The sequence below is a fragment of the Narcine bancroftii genome, chromosome 12, assembly GCF_036971445.1.
Source record: "Narcine bancroftii isolate sNarBan1 chromosome 12, sNarBan1.hap1, whole genome shotgun sequence".
Taxonomy (NCBI): Eukaryota; Metazoa; Chordata; class Chondrichthyes; order Torpediniformes; family Narcinidae; genus Narcine; species Narcine bancroftii.
This window is the reverse complement of record NC_091480.1, coordinates 31,530,376-31,542,602: the sequence shown is the minus strand read 5'-3', so window position 1 is coordinate 31,542,602 and position 12,227 is coordinate 31,530,376. Positions and strand designations below refer to the sequence as shown.

General features: G+C 43.8%; 1 long non-coding RNA gene across 1 annotated transcript in view; it reads left to right on the top strand.

Moving 5' to 3' along the window:
* The window catches only part of LOC138747303 (uncharacterized), a 34,310-nt gene extending 29,545 nt beyond the window's left edge, over positions 1-4,765 (top strand). Inside the window, exon 3 of the long non-coding RNA XR_011347422.1 lies at positions 4,648-4,765. This is a non-coding gene — a long non-coding RNA (uncharacterized lncRNA). The remainder of the gene's footprint in view (positions 1-4,647) is intronic.
* The last annotated feature ends 7,462 nt before the right edge of the window (positions 4,766-12,227 follow it).

Below are 12,227 nucleotides of genomic sequence, written 5' to 3'. Positions count from 1 at the left end.
ATTTACCATTGTTTGGTAAATTTTCCAAGCTGTCCCTTCCTTAGTTCATAACAAAATTTGTTAGTTCATAATACATGTGATTGTACAAGTACAGCCCGATGAAACAGCATCCTCTAATCCTCGGTGCAAAACATGCAGACGCTACCAGACATAACACACATATGGACAAACAATACATATGCAGGAAAAGGATTTTATCTATACAAATAAATATTGTTTTGTACAAATGAGAGTCTTGGATGATTAGTGTGAATAGTTCCTTTGGGCGTTCAACATTCTCACTGCTGCTCCTCAGCTTGATGGTTCTGGCTCTGATACACCTGTATCTCTTCCCCGATGGAAGCAGCTGAAAGATGCTGGTGAAGGGTTAAAGGGGTCCTGCATGATTTTGTGTGTCCTCTTCAGACAATGATCCTGGTAGATCATGTCAATGGTGGGGGGGGGGTGGTGGGTGGGGGGAGGTAGAGGAAGACCCCAGTAATCCTTTCTGCCCCCCTTATGGTCCTGTGGATTGACTTCCAATCCATTTCTCTGCAGCAACTGTACCCCACTATGATGCAGCCAGCCATGCCGCTCTCGATAGAGCTCCTATAGAAGGGTGACATAATTGTGGCTGGTAGCCTTGCCCACTTCAATCTTCTCAGGAAGCGCAGTCACTGTTGCACCTTCCTGACAAGTGAGTAGATGTTGAGATTACATGATGGGTCATGAGTTAAGTGAACTCAAAGGAACTTGGTGTTCTCCACTCTTTTTACTACAGGATTGTTGCTGTGTAGTGGAGGATGGTCATTCCTGGTCCTCCTGAAGTCCGTTATCATCATCTCCTTAATCTTATTACTCAGGTTGTTACACTCACACCTGTGACAGAGTATCTAGAGGTGGCTTGGGAGGTTGCACACAAACATTTTAAAACACAGAATCTTTGCAGGACTTTTGCAGAGTGCTTTTTGCAGAGAAGCAACAAAGTAGCAACATGCAGCTTGCCTGGGAACATGTGAATGTTGCAGGCAGGAGAGTTTTGCTCTCAGAGAGGGAGGGAGTGAAACAGAGAGGAGAGATACAGAAATCAGTTCAAGAAGGACAAAGCTGGCAAACTTTAGAAGGCTGCCTGGTCAAAGGAGAAGGCTGGTGGTCTGAAAGGTGACCTGAAAGAAAGAGGATCATCCGGAGAACCCTGAAAGGGGCAAGTTTCATCAGCAAGAATGACTGAGAAGGAATCAGTTGCGGATGTCCTAGAAAAAGAATCTCTCTCTGAAGACCAACAAGGACCCTCTTGAGTCATAATCATTTGCCTGTTATGCACCAAAGACTGGTGAACTTTGTTAATGCTAACCTCTGTGCACAGTCCAAGAATTGTTTGCAACCAGTGAGATTGGACTGTGATCTAAAGAACTTTTCTAATCTTAAATACACATTACACACACCTGCACTTAGTATTAGAGGGGGGATTAAGTAGGTTAGGTAGGTTAAGTAAGTTGATAGTAATAAGTTAAAGTTTAATTCTGTTTTCTTGTTCAATTATAATTAAAAACTACTTTTGTTTAAGTAACCTTGCGTTGTGGTGGATATCTATTGCTGCTGGTTTTGGGGGTCCTTTGGACCCCGTAACACAACATTTCACAAGATTTTCCCTCTTCTCTGTACTGCGACTCATTGTTGTTGCTGATGAGGCCAAATACTGATGTGTCATCTGCAAACTTGATGATACTGTTGGAGCTGGAACTGGTGATGCAGTCATAGGTCAGTAACATGAACAGGGGTGGGCTGAGCACACAGCCCTGAGGTGCGCCAGTGCTCAGTGTAATGGTGCTCGACATTCTGCTACCAACCAGGACAGACTGTGGTCTTTCTGTTAGGAAGTCCAGGATCCAATTGCAGAGAAGGATATTGAGTCCCAGCGAGAATAACCTCTCCACCAGCCTCTGGGGGATGATCATATTAAACGCTGAGCTGAAGTCAACGAACAGCAGCCTGACTTGGGTAGTGTCATTCTCCAGGTGGGCCAGGATGGAGTGAGGCGACAAGGCTATAGCATTGTCTGTGGAACAGTTTCTTCTAAAGGCAAATTGAAATGGGTGCAGCATCTCTGGGAGGTGTACTTTGATGTGTTCTATCAGCATTTCATAATGGTGCAGGTCAGTGCCACAGAGTGGCAGTCATTGAGGCCTGTTATTGTCACTCTCTTGGGTACCCGGATGATAGTGGCTTTCTAGAGCCTTGCAGGACTGAAGAATTGCTTCAGTGAGGTATTGAAGATGTCTGTGAAGACCTTCATCAATTGTTCTGCTCCGTCCTTCAGAACCCAACAAGTATGTCGTCTTGTCCCACCGCCTTGTGTGGGTTCACCTTGGATAGGGTTCTCCTCACCTCAACTGCAACTGTGCAGGGGGCCCATTCATCAAGGGACATGGATCTTTCTTTGGCCTTAACCTGTTCATCTCATCAAACCATGCATTGAAGGTGTTCAGTCTGTCCTTAATTTGCAAGGTTGACTTGTGATCCATTATAGTCTCGATCCCTTGCCAAATGCGCCTCGCGTCGCGCAGCTGTCTGTGCATACCCACGCTTTGCCTTCAGTTGCACATTGCAGACTAACCACCCTTTGTGTGAAAGAGTTCTCCCTTAGATCCCTCTAAACCTCACCTTAAACCTACACTCACTTCCATTTGACATCACGATGATGGCAGAATTTTTACTAACAACCCTATCCATTTCCCTCAGAACATTGTACACCTCTATCGCCTCCACCACACACAAATCCAACCTATCCAGACATTCCTTATAACCAAAATAACTCCAGTCCAGGCAATGTCCTAGTGAATCCTCTGCACCCTCTCTAGCACTACCACATCCTTTCTACAGTGTTGTGACTAAAAACTACACACATGCTCCAGGATTTGCCTAACTATTGTTTTATAAGGCTATAATATGACATTCCAGCTCATATATTCACTGCCATATAGGCAGTGAAGGCAATCATCTTATGTGCCTTCTTCACACCTTAGCCACCTGTACTGCCACTTTCAGGGATCGATAGACTTTGACAACAAGCTCCCTGGCTCCCTCCCATTTACTGTGTACATCCTATCTTTCCAAAATGTATCACCTCGCCTCGAGTAAGTGCCACTTGACAGCTCTGACAGTGATAGCCTCCTCCATTGCTTTTCTAACAGTTATGTGGTAATTAGCTGGATTAAATTTGTGAGCATGACATAGCCTGGGCAATTTTCTATTCTTTTAGGAAGATGCCAGTGTTGTAAAGCTTGACTAGACCATTCACACAGCACTTTTGTGAAGTTATGATCATAGCTTCATTCATCACAAAAACCACCCTCCTGCTGGGGTTAGTAGAGGGCTGCAGACCTCATCGGAGGGGGTGACACCAAAATGAATGTCTATAAAATTTTTGAGCAGTGTTTCAGCAGAAATATTTTTTTTTCTAACAATACCCCTGTAGTTAGTTACAACAATAAAATCATTTTTTTTGTAAACCCAGCTACAAAGCTAAAACTCTGCTAATTGACTTTCTGAACCTTCTTGTGTGCTCTGGTCAGAGCTATCATTATTACCAATTACAACAACACTTCGAATCACGTGATTCCGTCTGCACGCACGCGCCACAAGCGCACGCTGTTGTTCTCATTGCTGCTGGTGTTTTTTTTATAGTCGCTGCTTTTGTCAAATTTTCAGGTGTTTTAGCTACAATATTGTTGGAATTAGTATATGTGAAACTAGATCAATAACTTCTTTGAAGGTGAAATTTTAATGTTGCCAGTTGATTATCTCACTACTTTTACCATTACATCCAGTAATATACGGGAATTACAATTTACGAGCAACATTGGTTCAAAAAACATTATTGAAGATTCTGCATGGTCCCCTCCCCTCCATCAACATTTCCTGCTGCCTTGGAAAAGCAGCCAACGTGTTAAGAGACTCATCCCCACCCAGCCACTCCTAACCTCTTTCCATCGGGAAAAGTTTAATGAGTGTTAGATCATAGACCACTAGATTCAAGTACAATTTCTCTCTTGCTTCTATCAGACTCCTGAACGATCCGCACACTCACAAAATAATATTGTCTTTGCTCCATTCTAACTGATTTCTCTTGGTAACTCTGCACTCTATACTGTGTTTTTATTGATAGGCTATGTATGGATTGACTAGCCAGATCTCATGCAAAACTAATAGTCTCATGGTATCTCGGTATAGATGACATAAACTTCAACTTGAATTTGAAAGTTTAGGGCCTAGGTTGTGGTGGAATCTATTGCTGCTTTGCTGATTGCCCTCAGCACCTCATGGACACCTAGTCTTGAGACTGATGCAATGAAGCATACATGACAATGGTCAGGGTCCGGAGTTCTAGGTTGCTATACGGTACACTGGGCTAAAAGCAATACCAGTCAAATATCAGCTTGCAAGACCAGAAAGTAATTGGGCCGAAGTGTTTACTGCTGAAGCTGACACTGTGTTCACATTACTGCATGAATCATCCTATAGTGTATTACAAGTGGAAATTCAATTCTCACACTCCACAACAATCAATGAGATTGCTCAAGCAAAGCAGATTACTAAAGCAACTCGGTGAGCGCATTGTCTTAGCCAGTATCCAAATGAAGCTTTATAACCATTCTATCATCACAGATTTGAATTATCAACTAACCAATAATGTTTGGAATGAGGACATCGAGTATTATTCCAAGAGTTGTCAGGCAAAGAATTGGAGTCAGGATCCATGCCAAATGTGCTGGAGCTATCGATCTTCTGGTCCATCACTGGTACGTCAAATGTTTTCAGATCATTGGAATGAAATTCAACACAAGAAATATGCTCAGCGGAAATTGCTTGCTTTTTCATTGAGGTCTACTGAACATTCTGATATTCTGTGCAGCAGGTGCTTTCCTAAAGCCATTGCTTATGCAAAGGGGTGATAGGAGCCTGCCTCTATTATGGATCGGGAGTGACCTACGTGTCTGAATAGTGAGTCCTGAAGTATCCCTGACATTCGGATGCACCTACATTGGGCAGCAATCATTAATCAGGGGCAGGATTAACAGGACTGAAGATCGGGCTGAACCCAGTGTCACAGACATCAGATGGGGAAGGGAGGGATGGTTGGTTGACTAATAATAGGTTGCAGGTGAAGCACCTCATAACCAAACTGAGCTCGACCGAAATCTAAAATCACTATAATTCACTGCCTCTGAATGGCATCACTCCCTCTGAATGGCATCACACCCTCTGAATAGCATCACTTCCTCTGAATGGCATCACTTCCTCTGAATGGCATCACTTCCTCTGAATGGCATCACTTCCTCTGAATGGCATCACTCCCTCTGAATGGCATCACTTCCTCTGAATAGCATCACTCCCTCTGAATAGCATCACTCCCTCTGAATGGCATTACTCCCTCTGAATGGCATCACTCCCTCTGAATGGCATCACTTCCTCTGAAGAGCATCACTTCCTCTGAATGGCATCACTCCCTCTGAATAGCATCACTCCCTCTGAATGGCATCACTCCCTCTGAATGGCATCACTCCCTCTGAATGGCATCACTGAAAGGCATCACTTCCTCTGAAAGGCATCACTTCCTCTGAATGGCATCACTTCCTATGAATGGCATCACTCCCTCTGAATGGCATCACTTCCTCTGAATGGCATCACTCCCTCTGAATGGCATCACTTCCTCTGACTGGCATCACTCCCTCTGAATAGCATCACTCCCTCTGAATGGCATCACTTCCTCTGAATGGCATCACTTCCTCTGAATGGCATCACTCCCTCTGAATGGCATCACTCCCTCTGAATGGCATCACTTCCTCTGAAAGGCATCACTTCCTCTGAATGGCATCACTTCCTCTGAATGGCATCACTCCCTCTGAATGGCATCACTCCCTCTGAATGGCATCACTCCCTCTGAATGGCATCACTCCCTCTGAATGGCATCACTTCCTCTGAAAGGCATCACTTCCTCTGAATGGCATCACTCCCTCTGAATGGCATCACTCCCTCTGAATGGCATCACTTCCTCTGAAAGGCATCACTTCCTCTGAAAGGAATCACTTCCTCTGAATGGCATCACTCCCTCTGAATGGCATCACTTCCTCTGAATGGCATCACTCCCTCTGAATGGCATCACTCCCTCCGAATGGCATCACTCCCTCTGAATAGCATCACTCCCTCTGAATAGCATCACTTCCTCTGAATGGCATCACTCCCTCTGAATGGCATCACTCCCTCTGAATGGCATCACTCCCTTTGAATGGCATCACTTCCTCTGAAAGGCATCACTTCCTCTGAATGGCATCACTCCCTCTGAATGGCATCACTCCCTCTGAATGGCATCACTTCATCTGAATGGCATCACTTCCTCTGAATGGCATCACTTCCTCTGAATGGCATCACTTCCTCTGAATGGCATCACTCCCTCTGAATAGCATCACTCCCTCTGAATGGCATCACTCCCTCTGAATGGCATCACTCCCTCTGAATAGCATCACTTCCTCTGAATGGCATCACTTCCTCTGAATGGCATCACTCCCTCTGAATAGCATCACTTCCTCTGAAAGGCATCACTCCCTCTGAATGGCATCACTTCCTCTGAATGGCATCACTCCCTCTGAATGGCATCACTTCCTCTGAATGGCACCACTCCCTCTGAATAGCATCACTTCCTCTGAAAGGCATCACTCCCTTTGAATAGCATCACTCCCTCTGAATGGCATCACTCTGAATAGCATCACTTCCTCTGAATGGCATCACTTCCTCTGAAAGGCATCACTCCCTCTGAATAGCATCACTCCCTCTGAATAGCATCACTCCCTCTGAATAGCATCACTTCCTCTGAATGGCATCACTCCCTCTGAATAGCAAGGGGCAATAAGTTTTGTCTCTTGCTCAATTGTGCTGTCAGGCCCAAGGCACTTTGTTTCATTTGATTATTTGTGACCTTTTGGAAGGAAGACGTTTAAAGCTATGGATTCATTATGAATTGAATGTGATCAATGTGTCTGCGAGCAATATTACTAAACTTCCAGCTGCATGCTACGTAGCAATATTTCAACTTTTAACTCGAACACCAATGGTCTACATCAGACAAGGGAATAAAGAAGAGAATGAATGGTTACTGCTGTATTTTAACAGAAATGTCCTTCTATCCCGTTCCACTGCATTATCTTAGAATTAAAGAATAGAGTCATACAGCACAAAAAATGATTCTTCATCCTGTCGTGTCTGCTCCATTCATCATATACTAATCCTATTTACCTCACAGATCCATGGCCACGGTGTTTAGGTGCTTGTCTAGTAATTTCTGACTTGCAGTGAGAGCATCTTCCATCACCTCCTCTTCAGGGAGCACATTCCATACTTGAACAGCACATTCAATTTCATTCATTTAATTTAGACATACAGCATGGTAACAGGCCACTTCAGCCCTCGAGTCCGTGCCGCCCAATTTACACCCCAATTGCATGAAAATCTCCAGCAATCCCTTACAAATCTTCTATCTCTCATCTGAATCCTATGCCCTCTACCCTTTTTAAAAAAAATCAATGGTGGTGCTGCCGGTGACAGACCCTTGGAGAGTGGGGATCCACACGGGGTCCAACTGTCTAGGCCAAATGCCATTTACACCGTACAGGCTTTAAACAACCGGTTAAAGGAGCTGATGGTGTTTCATCTTAAAATCCTGCAACCTGGTGGTCTGGACCCAAGATGGTGATGCCTATATATGGCAGGGGCCACGAGGCGTTGCAGATTCCGGGGAAGCAGAGGACTGGCACAGAGCACAGAAAACAGGGAGACCATCCCCTCACTTGAGAAGGAGAAGAGGAGGAGACAACCCTTGGGACGGTGACCAGAGTGACAGACCAGTGAGGGGCTCTGAGGCTGAAGAACACAAAGGTGGCGGGCTGTTTGTAACTTGAGGCAAAGTCACACCAGGCTACAGGCTGCTCAAGACTGGCTGAAGAAGGACCAAGTATTGGACCTGGGACACGAGAGGATGCCAAGGGCGCTGGAGGCTTCCTGTTCATGTCAGAGGATTGTTTCTGTAGCTCAGTTCACTGATGGTTTGGACTAAAGTCTGTGTGGCTGCAGAGGCTATGGGAGTGCTGGAGACAAATCCGTTGACACTCAGTGACTCTTGTACTTTTCTTTCTCTGATAGTTAGGGGTGCTGGATAATTCCTGCCGATGGCAAATCTTTGTCTGCCTTATAGTAGACTAAAGGAAATTTCATGTATTATCACTTTATCTGTTTTATTACATGACAATAATATAATCTTGACTCTTTGACACTGCCACCAATGGATACTATTTACCCTATGTAATTCTCAACACTAGGTAAAACAAGCCTAGCCTATCCAGTGTCTCACCATAACCACAATACTCCAATCTAGGCACCACCCGAGTGAATCTCTGCACCCTCTTCAACTTGATGCAGACAGAGAGCAACTGAATCTTTTTTCCAGCCTTAGCCTGGAGTGTCTGTAGGTGTTCCTATCTTTAATTTGTTAGCAACTCTGAAATGCTCATTAAATGAAGTAAGAGCTCATGGTATTAGAGGAAGTGCCAAATCAAGTCCTTTATTGTCACTTGACTGTACAAGGACAACTTGACAAAACAGCATTCTCCGGCATTCTGTGAAAAACATACAGACACACAAGCAGGTGTGAACACACATACAGACTAATAATAGATATGCAGGACAAGTATTTTATCTATAGATAGATAGATAGAAAGATAGATAGATAGATAGATAGATATTGCTTTGTGCAAATGGGAGTTTCAGATGGTTACTGTGAGGAGTTCCTTTGGTTGTTCTGCATTCTCACTGCCCATGGGAAAAAGCTGTTCCTCACTCTGAAGGTGCTGGCTTTAATACTCCTGTATCTCTTCCCCAATGGGAGCAGCTGAAAGATGCTGCGTGCAGGGCGGAAGGGGTCCTTAATGATTCTGAGTGCCCACTTCAGACAATGATCCCGATAGCTCATGTTGATGGGGGAGAGGGTTACTCCAGTGATCCTTTCTGCCACTCTTCTGGTCCTGTGGATTGACCTCTGATCCATTTCTCTGCAGCAACTGTACCACACTGTGATGTAGTCAGCCAGGACACTCTTGATAGAACTCCTATTGAAAGGTCCTAACGGTAACCGGTAGCCTTGCCCGCTTAAGTCTTCTCAGAAAGTGCAGCCGCTGCTGCACCTTCCTGGCAAGTGAGGAGATGTTAAGTGTCCACAATAGGTCACTAGTTAAGTGAACTCCAAGGAACTTGGTGCTCTCCACTCTCCCTACTACAGAGTCGTTTATGTGTAGTGGAGGGTGGTTGTTCCTGGTCTTCCTGAAGTCCACGATCATCTCCTTCGTCTTTTCCACATTGAGATTCGGTTGTTACTCTTGCACCATTTCACAAGATTTTCCACCTCTTCTCTGTAGTGCAACATGTGTGTTGACATGAATGAACAAGTGTGTTGATAAGAATGGACAACTGGGTATCATATCAAAGATGATAACTTTTCTCAGCCTGTTACCAAATAGATTCCCAATGATCAGTTCTCGGCACTGATTTTCCTGCATGAAGATGTTGGAGGAGGGGTGAAGTATCCAAGTTTCCAGATGAATGAAAACAGTAGCAAGGTTGCAATGAGGATCTTTGGACTTGGCAACAAGGTGAATGGGCAATGACTTGGCAAATGGAATTCAAAGCAGGAAAATGTGAAGCTCTATTTCAGCCAGAGGAATGAAGAGCAGTCTGCATCTGGTGACCTGGTGATGGTCTGTCTTGTACCACTCTGGTTTCATTGTGCTGAAGACTTAGAAACCTCTCATTTCAAATATGCATTCCGCGGATGTCATCTTCACACCAAAGCTTGCATTTGGCACCAAACATGACCGGACGCAACCCATCCCTGTCCCTGTGCATCATAATTTGGTTTTCATAGAAGGAATGCCCATTTTGTCTCAATGAGAAAAATAAAGGCTTGTGAAATGTAAAATTCCCTGAAAAGTAATAGTTATTGAAATAATAACAGAAATGTGGAGCCACTCAGATGAAATGTTCCATCAAAGCTCCTTATAGAATTCTGCCAGATAAAAGCAGCTAAAAGCAGCTCAGCATTCAATGAAAATATAAAATCTACATTAAAAATAGATTCTTCTTTGGTCTTGAGTGTTGATCCAATCTCATCTCAAACACTTACAATTTTATGCTGAGCAAGTTAAGAATATTACAAACCAATATAAGACTTCAAAAATGCATGTTACACAGCACCACAAAGAAATAATTATTATGTGTTGTCTGATGGTTGGGTGCAGAATGACAGTCTGCAGAATACTTTTTCTCCCTCATTGAAATCTGTAACTAATGGTGTCACTACAAAGGAATGGATTCCTGGTGGGTAAAATAATAACTGAAACTGAGTATGTCATTGTGCAATTTTAATTAACATGTTAATTTGAATGCGTAGGCAGTGGGAAAAGCAAAACTGGGTCACAATTAGCTTATTCTGAGAAAACTCACTGATTTTGGTGGTTAATCTGGGCATGTGTGAGGTGTTTTACTTTGGTCAGATGGTAGGGTAATCAACACAGTTAATGGCAGGATTCTTAGAAGCACTGATGAACTGAGGATCCTGGGGGATTAAGTCCATAGCGCCTTGAAAATGGCCACACAAGTCGAGAGGGTTGTTATAAAAAGCCTTGCCACAATTGGATGGGCCATTGAGTACAAGAGGAAGGAAGTCATGTTGCAGCTATATAAAACTTAGGCTTCAGTTGGAGTACAGATGTCTCTCAACAATGGTTAAGTTACGGTGGTACAAAAGCATTCAGTAAAATCCATACTTCAAATTTCAAATTTTGATGACCCTGTCATTTTAGCATCCCCACCATCCAGCAATTAATTTTAGTTCAAACATTCATCAGGCCCAGCTGTGTACGGTGATGGTGAGTACCCGTACAGCGTAACACTTGTTAACAATTGACAACAGCGGCACCAAAACCAGGAACTATACAGTATTCTTTTCCGACTTATGATGGGTTTGTCAGGACGAAACCCCATCGTAAGTAGTGTGCAATTCTGATCGTGTTCCCACCCCCCCCCCCCCTCCCCATTACAGAAAGGTTTGGAAGGCTGAGGAATAGTTTAAAACCATTTTCCAAAGAAAAAATGGTTTAGCTGGATGTGCCTGGATTAGAAAGTTTGAGGGGAGGTTGACAGACTTTAGTTGATTTCTCTGCAGCATGAGAGGCACGAAAAGGGGAGATTGTCAGAATCTTGTTCCAAGGATCAAATTGTCAAATACTAGAGGATATCCACTTAGAGCGAGGGGGGTAAAGTTGAAAGAAGGTGTGCAGAGCAACGTTTTTCCTCAATGAAAAGTGTCTCGAGTCCACTGCAGGGGTAATGGTGGGAGCAGTATTTAAGAGGTACGTGAACATGCAAGGGACATGGATCACGTGCAAGCTGCAGAGATTTAGTTTAAATTGGCATCACGTTCAGCACATTGGGATGAAGGGACGTTCTTGTGCTTTGCTGATTTATGTTTTCTAAAACTCTGTGAACATTTAGTTTAATGATCATTTAAACCATGTAGTCACTTGAACATCCTTAACCTCTGCTCCTCTTTTCCTCTGTATCTCTTTGTCCAGGGTTGCCTTGACTAGAGCTTGCAAGAGTTTAGAAGTTCATGGCTTACAACTCCTCCTTGCAGCCTGGAGGTCAGAACAGTCTTGCATTATGACCTGTGGGTAGTGTGATCTGACACTAGCAGAATACCTAAGAAACTGCTATTTCTTAGCAGGGGCAGCACAGTTAGGGCAACACTAGCAACGGGGGTTCGAATCCTGCGCTCTCTGGAAGGTGTTCGTACATTCTCCCTGTGTCTGCGTGGGTTTCCTTCCTTCCTTCCACTGTTCAAAAAAAAAACATACCGGGAGTTGTAGGTCAATGGGCTATATTTGGATTCCATGGGCTCATGCGCCGAAAGGGACTGTTACCGTGCTGTGTGTTGATAAATTTACATTTAAACTAAGAGACTGGTGAAATCACCAGTCTATGTCCTTCACCAATGAGATATAAAGATTTTTAAAAATCAAAGGAGTTAAAGTGATGGAATGTGAAATATTCTGTGAAATCCTTCTCTAACTTTCTAGCAATGCTCCAATAAGCATTGTGGGGCATTTAATATGTTAAAGGTGTTACACAGTTTTGTTATTTTC